This window comes from Puma concolor, chromosome A1 (assembly GCF_028749965.1).
Source record: "Puma concolor isolate L17-30 chromosome A1, mPumCon1.1.hap2, whole genome shotgun sequence".
NCBI lineage: Eukaryota > Metazoa > Chordata > Mammalia > Carnivora > Felidae > Puma > Puma concolor.
Genome location: NC_141667.1, coordinates 234,156,362 through 234,164,568, shown reverse-complemented (window position 1 = coordinate 234,164,568; position 8,207 = coordinate 234,156,362). Strand labels below are relative to the sequence as shown.

General features: G+C 41.1%; 1 long non-coding RNA gene across 2 annotated transcripts in view; it reads left to right on the top strand.

Moving 5' to 3' along the window:
• The first annotated feature begins 3,724 nt into the window (after nucleotides 1-3,724).
• The window catches only part of LOC147584862 (uncharacterized), a 45,188-nt gene continuing 40,705 nt past the window's right edge, over nucleotides 3,725-8,207 (top strand). For both annotated transcript variants that reach the window (XR_015253899.1, XR_015253900.1), the window contains exon 1: nucleotides 3,725-4,250. This is a non-coding gene — a long non-coding RNA (uncharacterized LOC147584862). The remainder of the gene's footprint in view (nucleotides 4,251-8,207) is intronic.

Sequence of the window (8,207 nt, the reverse complement as noted above, 5' to 3'; positions counted from 1 at the left end):
GCAGAAGCACACGGAGATCTGTTGCAGAAGTAACGTGTGTGGGATGCAGCTGCCTGTAGCATCCGGGTCGGCAGGGCAAGTGCCCTAAGAAACGCAGAAAAGGGGGACGGGGTAGGGGGCGCCCGCGCAGGGAAAGAGAGTGCTCCTGGCAAAGGGTCTGAAATGTGGTCTCTGGCTCTTCCTGGCGGTGTGACCTTGGGCAAATTATTTAATCTCTATGAACCTCCTTTCTTTGTCAAGTGGGCATAACAGCCCTACAAGATTGTTCTAATGAACCCTCGACACGTATATACAGCATAGCCTTGGGACAAAGGAGGGACTGTACCAGTGCCTTCCAACAAGCCCGCCAGGACCACACCTGAAGTTAGGTTTATGACTTCTTGTAAGGAGGAGGAATACATAAATGGGGAGCAATGGGGTATTTCAGTAGAAGTGTTAGAATTTGTCATGGGATTTGGGCATAAGTGATATGTGGGAAGGGTTCAAGAAAGCAAGCCCCCCCCCCCCCCCCCCCCCGTATTGGATGCTGTCAGGAAGTAGGGGTAATTCTATGATTGGGTGTCTTAATTCTTAGAAGGAGTGAACATAAGTGGGGGTTAAAGCCATAACTGATAAAGAAGTAGCTTACGGTAGACATTTTTTGTCATTTTTGTGGTTTAGACCATGTTCTGTGTTCCAACTAGACTGTGGAAGCGGTCTGGTTTTTGTCTCAACCATGGTCAAAGAATGGCCTTGTCTGATGTTATCCTGTGAAATTGTTTTTATTCCACAGAACATGGTCCAGACGAGCTCATAGCAACATCAAGGTCAGTACCCAGATGTCTGAGCTGCTTTCTCTTCCTCAGTGCTCAATAAATGGTAGTGAAATCATGGAATGTTGAGTCAGAAGTCTTAGAATCCTACTTATAACTTTGCTACTGGAGTGCTACTTATAACTTTGGACTTGCCACTTACCTTCTCAACTTCTTCAAATGAGCATTTTTAAAGCACTTGTTATGCGTCTGAAACAGTAGAGCTTGGCTGTCGGTTGGAAAGAAGGTATACAAAAATGAACAGGACACAGTTTCCTAGGAAGACGGATCTTATTTTAAAACGGCAGGACACTGTACTAAGTGCTGAATTAGGGGCACATTAGAAGTGGGATGGACAGTGAGAGCAGTCGACTGACCAACGAGTGTTGGTCTGGAAGGGAGAGGGAGAGAGATCTGACCACTTCCCAAGACCACAAGGGAAAAGAAATGAAATAATTAATGAAGAATGCTTTTGAGAATTGTAAAGCATGTCATAATCTTATTCTCACTAAAATAACATCTATTTTTTTAAGTTTATTTATTTTGAGAGAGAGAATGTGTGCATGTGCATGGGGGAAGGGCAGATAGAGAGAGGAAGACAGAGAATCCCAAGCAGGCTCCTCACTGTCAGTGCCGAACCCGATGCAGGGCTCATTCCCACAAGTGGCGAGATCATGACCTGAGTCAAAATCAAGAGTTGGATGCTCAACTGACTGAGCCACCCAGGGGCCGCAATAACATTTATTTTTGTGCTAGGTACATCCACTTTCTAAATGTTTTAGCCGGCTTAGACCCTCTTGTTGAGATACGAGTAAAATGATCACTTCAGGTGCTTGGCCCCTGTAAAATCAAGAAGGCCAAGGTCATGCCCCAAATCTCAGTATCTTAAAGCAGCAAAGGTTTATTTACCTCTTGATCTACCTGTCCATCGCGTCACTGGAGAGCTTTACTCTCTATCATTTTCACTCACAGACACAGACGAATGGAGCCATCATCTGAATACTATCACTGGCATCAAAGCAGAGAAAACAGAATGTGGTGAATCTGACACCAGCTTTTAAAGGTTCCCCCGTAGAAATGATACATACCACTTCTGCTCACATTTGACGGGCCAAAACAAGCCACAGGGCCACATGAAAAATTGAAAAAATTGAAAATGAAAAATTTCATGTGCTCAGAAAGAGGAAGAAATATCAGCAAATAGCTCTAATGACCTCCGTGTCGCCAAGGCCGTGGTTTCTCACAAAGATCAAGAGAAAGGAAAAGGCATTTAAGAGATGCTCTTTCTTATGGGCAGAAACAGTTAGTATCCAATATACTTGCATGCTTTGGTATTCCTACTCTTCCACTTGGAGAAAGCCAGGCCTTTTTAATTTACTCTCTGCTGTGTATCTCTATGTGATAATACTCATTATGCAAACTTCCTCTTGCCAAATAATATTAAATGCTTGAGTATGTATTAAAGAGGCCTTAACCAACTATCAATTGGAATCTGTCACCGTACCAGGGGCTGTCGATGCAACAAAGAAAGTTAACACGCCACAGTTAATTATCAAAGAAACATCCATTTATTTTTTTTAGGAAAAGATACAAATACATGAAAGGAGTAAAAATGATTCTAAACCGAAGTCTCTGGATGTCATCGTAGGCCAGAGATTGTCATTCACCCACTGCTATTGTTACTCCTCACAGGTTCTAATTCAAACCCTCTTCCCTTAAAGACAGAAATCAAAAATAAAGGGTAGGCATGAGAGAGGAGTGCCCATCCACTGGGCATAGTCTCCCTGGCAGTGTTTCTGAAACATGAGTCAACAGGTCCCCAGGAGGACTTTGAATTTTCATGGTTTCAGTTCGGGATCCAGAAATTCTCATGTAAGCATACCCTGAAATTGTTTTGCCACTTGATATCACCTGTATTTGTATTTCTGTTTATGATACATTGGTGCTGAGTAGAAATACTTTAATAATATCAGACTAAAAAGAAAAGAAATGGACTAAATATATAAATGAGATGCCCAAGCTAAGTGAAGACAGTGTCCTATCATGGTGTTCAAAATGTTTCCAGAGCATTCCAGGAAAAAGTGTAGGGGAATTGAATCATTACCTGACATGTGAATAGATATACCGAACTCAAAAGAACCCATGCTGTACAGGGGCAGTGCCATAGTCAAGTGGCAAAGACAAAACACCATATAGTAGTTACTAGATTTCATTGATGTCAAGAGGAAAGTGGCTTTTTTGCTTCTGATAAAATCAGCAGAGTAAGATGTGATGAAAAGGCCTTAGTTATACCAATTACTACTTAGCAAGTGATGGTCAATAGTGTGCTGATAAGAGTCTAATTATACAACTCCAAGCACAAATTGTTGAAAGGGAATGTTAATCTGATCATATGACCTTAATCAATAATATGCCAAAACAGACCTTTATCTGTGTGAGAAACTCATAACCTGACTTCAGTCCCTGGCTTTCTTGACCTCTGTTACCTTGAACGCTGTTGAACAAATTCCTTCTCCTTGAAATGTTTTCTCCCTTTGGGGTCCATGACACGTCTCTATCTTTCTCCTACTTGAAGAGCTCCTTCGCTTCCTCGTGGGCTTGCTTCCCAAATGGTACTATTCCTCAGGTTCCTTCTCAGCTGTCTTCCTCTCTGGAGTCAATCACATCCTCACTGTGATTCAACTACCAATGCAGCCATCACTTCCAAATCTCAAGCTCACCTGCTACTCTTGAACTTGACACCCAGAACTTCCACCTGAGTATTTTAAAAAGCCACTGCATAGTTTTAAATGTCCCAAACAGATATTCTCTTCTTGTAAATCTTGCAAAGGGACCAAGGATTTCCCTAGCAAATCAGAAATCCTGGCTCTTTCCCTTTAGGGTTTCAAACCACAGGGAAGGTTATAACCCTTCTGATGGGTTATAACCCTTCTGATGTGCTGGGATGGTCCTACCTAAGTTAAGTGGCCAGGAATATACAATAATGGCCCTCAAGAAGAAATCCACCATCATGACGGCAGTGGTGGTGATGGTGGTGGTGGAGTGAAAGGGCTGGGCTGGTAAGCCAGGTCAACACCAGGGCCCGTCTGGTCTTAAGAGGAAGGTCAGTTGCTCACAAAGTGATGATGTTACATCCTGTCCTGACCCACCATCTTGGACCTTGGGGTTCCTTAAGAGAAATAGTTCATTATCTGTACATGAAAATATTTGTCACTGGAGTTGTAATTGGGAACCCAGTCTCCTATAGTGTGGAGTAACCATCAGTAACCTCTCTCCCTCCAGTCTGTGTAGCACTATCTGCAGTGGGTTAAGCCTCCAACCTTTAGACATGGGAGCTGGACTTCCTGTTTTCTGAACCAGCCTCACAAAAGCAGAAGTGAGAACCTTAGGCAGTCAGATCAGACTTCTCAATTTCTTTTCTGAATAACAGAAATAAACAAGATTGACTCATTGGATAAGGTGAGCACTGAAGGGGTCTTACTTTCCGAGGAAGGGAGGGCTCAGGGAATGGTGAATGGACCTCTCACAATCAGGATAGAAGCATAAATTTGCTCTATTTGTGTGGTAACTTAAGTATGGCTTTATTTTCGACCACAGCAAGTGAGATAGGATGTATGTGAAAGCTCCCAGAACAGGGTCTGACACTTGGTGGGTATTCAGTGATGTTTGGATTTGAATCGAAATCTTGTTTAATAAGACATACATACTACTGTGTTTGAGAAATTACAGAGAAGAACCTGGTCATGGCTTCAAGTTGGCATTTCCTTTTGTGACTCCAGAGAACAATAGTCATCTTCCTTTCTTAAGAGGATTCCGTCCCATTTACAGTGAGGTTGGTTAGCGGAAGGATTTGGAGTCAGCAGAGTCAGTTAAATGCATGCACATGGGATTCCACAATATAGACCATGTTTATAGGATTAGTCCCCCTCCTTCCGTGTGCAGTTCCTTACCCCAGGCCACCATAGTCTCTTGTCTGCAGTCCTGCCACAGTTTCTTACTTGGGTGCTCTGCTTCTACTCTTTATTCTCCAACAACAGCAAAGCATGATCACCTTCATATAGATGTGGGATCACATGATTCTCTTGCCTGAAACCCTTCCGTGGCTTCCCCATTGTATTCTGAATAAAGGTCAACCTCCTTGCTGTGGCCTGAAAGACCCTAAACAACCCGGCTACTATCCACCACTCACCCCTGAACTCCCTCCCACCATCAGGGTTGCCACACTTCTCATTCAGGTGTTAGCTTCCTTTAGGTGTCAACTTGAACGTCACCTTAGAGAAGTCTTTTCTGAGCATCTTGCCAAACTAGCAAATGTGTTCTCTTCTGCTGTTCTCTAGCTCAACAGCTTCTTGTTTAAGACTTCACATTCTATATTATTTTATTTATTTGTATGTTCCCCCCCCCTTTTTTTTTGGTCATCTTTTCCCTGCACTAGAATTGTAAGCACAAAACCATGGCTGACTCGAGCAAGACTGTCCATGTCTACAGTAGTGGTTGGAACTCAATAAATCTTTGTTAAATGGATGAAAGGAGATGATTTTGTCCAGTGCTCCCAAGTTATAGAATTGTATACAAAATCTGCTCTTGTGAACCACAGAGAATAACTATATATATATATATATATATATATATATATATATATACTATATATGTACATATATATACATACTATACATACTATATATATATACACACACATACTATATATATATATATATATATATATATATATATATATATATATATAGTCCCTATAAGGGACTAAGTTTATGACTACGTGCATTCTTGCTGAATCCCTTAAAAGATGTACGTACCAGAGTATTTAGCAAACAATGGTTACCAACAGTATTTTAACATACTATGTGATAATGGCAGAAATGAAAAGGTTGTATTCATAACACCAGTCTAAAATGTGTAACTTCAAAACTAATTATAATTTTATCTGAAATGTTACTCTTTACCAGAAAAAGAGGGAAAAATGTTCAGTCTCACTAGTAATCAAATAAACGTGCATTCGGATAATGATTTAGGTGTCATCTTCCACATTCAAAATAGGCAAAGGTTTTGTTTTTAAGATAAAATTTATTTGGAATGAACACGCTGTAGTGTACTGCCGGTGAAAAGTCAGCCGGCAAAAGTTTTTTCAGAAAAGTAATTTAACAATATGCACTAAAGTCATTAATGTTTTCGATCCACATTGTCTTCCCAACAAGTCCTATTGGTAAAATAATAATAGAAAACTTTAGCTACTTGCATTTTTTACAAGGTTGTTTATAATTTGAAAAGTCCTCAATATACAACACTATGTAACTATAACTGTTGTATGAGTAAAATAATAGAGGAATAGTGCATATATAATTGCATATTGAGAAAGGCTATTGCACTGTGTTTTCACAGAATATTTAATTACATAAAAGGCTATTATACTGTGTTTTCACAGAATATTTAGTTACATGGAAAATTTTTCATACTGTGGCATTAAGTGAGACAAAGAGCGAATGAAAAGTATATTGCAATTTTCTTAAAAAAGTATGAGTATACGTATGAATGCAGAGAAAAAAGCCCCCCCCCAAACAACAAATGTTGATAACAATTATCTTTGAGTGATGGGATTACTAACAATTTTTATTGAGTATTGAATACCATAGACAGTATAATTTTCTGTATTCTCCATATTTTTAGCAATGAACATATGTTAATTTATAATCAGAAAAAGTGCTTATCTAAAAAGAAATGGGAGAGGGAAATGATAAAAAAAATACGTGCAAAATCATCTATATTTGTTACAAAGCTTGAGTAAAAAAAAAAAAAAAAAAAGAAAGAAACCTTTGGAACTTCTCAAAGGTTGATTCTTTTCCAAGTGGCACTACAAGCTTCAAAGTTGAGTCAGCAACCACATGACAAACTGACATCCGTGGCCTGTCCCAGGTGGCCCAAGATAAGACAGGACGGAAGCCAACTCCTGACAAGCAAGAGTTCTTTCTCTAGACAGGTGCTTTGACAACGGAGAAATGACTGTTCTGAAATGAACAGAGGAGCCAGTGTGACCTTTTGGATTGTATGGCCCAGACTCTTTAAAACCGGGGTCACACAACAGTGGAGACTCAAAGAACATACAAACCCTCTAGTTTCGAAAGAAGCAGGAAGGAATCATTGTGTTATTCTTCACTTTCTGTGTTTGCTCTTTGATAGCGCTGTGCTCACAAAGATAGGGAAAGGATCCTCCTTGGAATGCCGGCTGCCAATTCTTCCATTATTATTATTATTATTATTATTATTATTATTATTATTATTTGTAACAGAAAATGAATGGAGTTTTTAAGGAGAAGTGTAAGAAGGCAGTTAAGAGGTTTAAGAAGGGGTTTTAAGCAGGAGAGTCTGTTACCCATCCCGGTGCCCCAGGAAGGTAAAGTGTACTCTCTTATCTTGTCACTCCTAGGTGGCTCCCATGTCACTCAGTCGCTGCTACTGTGACCTCCAGGTCCTTGCACTCCCTGAGGTTATGAAAACAGGGCACTCACACCACCGTGGCTGACACTGATGGGAGCCGCACCCCTGCGTATCTTTAAATGAAAGGAGACATAACTTGTGTCGCCACGTTCACACCAATCCTGAACCATTGGATTATGGTTTATTTTATTTCTATCCCCCTCCCCCCGCCTCCCACCCCTCCATAAAGAAAACCTTCAGGTCATCAGAGCAAAATTTGCAAGTATGCAAAACATAACTAAGCAGAACTCTCCATTAATGTTTTTTTTTCTTTTTAATTGTCCTTCCCCAAATATCTGCTATCCCACTGTGTTCCCTATCTTACTTCTCACCCCAGCCAGACCCTGGTGTCCTCCCTGACTCCTCTCTGCTATCTTCTCTCCAGAAGTGTTCATTCAGACCTGCTTAGTGTGCTTTATTCATTCAACAGGAATGTACTGAGGCAGTTCTGATCTCGGTTCCACTGTGTAAAGACCTTGCAGGTCATTAATCCCGTCCTCAGAGCAAAAAAAGCTGAACAAGCTGAAAGTCAATACATTCCCTTGAACCCATCAGTGACTGAGGTCCCAGGGCAGAGCTGCATCCCATGATCTGGAGAGCGAGGCCAGACCAGAGTCACAGCCAAGATCTCCTTACCTGTCCAGAAAGTGCTGCAGCCCCACGCTGGTGGGAACACTTAGATGACAGTTTTGATAAATCGCTGGAGGCTGAGTGTGGACCAGCCTGAGGGTAAGAAACTCCTGGAGTCTGCCTTCTTTTTTGGGGTCTTACCTCCAGGAACCTCACCAGGGTTTTCACAATGAAGAGCCCAGAGTGATCCCCATGTGGCTCTGGCACAGAAAGGGGAATATTTACCATTCAAAAATATGCCTGGAGCATTCTTGTAACAAAGGCCTACTTGCTAAGGGAAAGGACTGTCCTACCTGG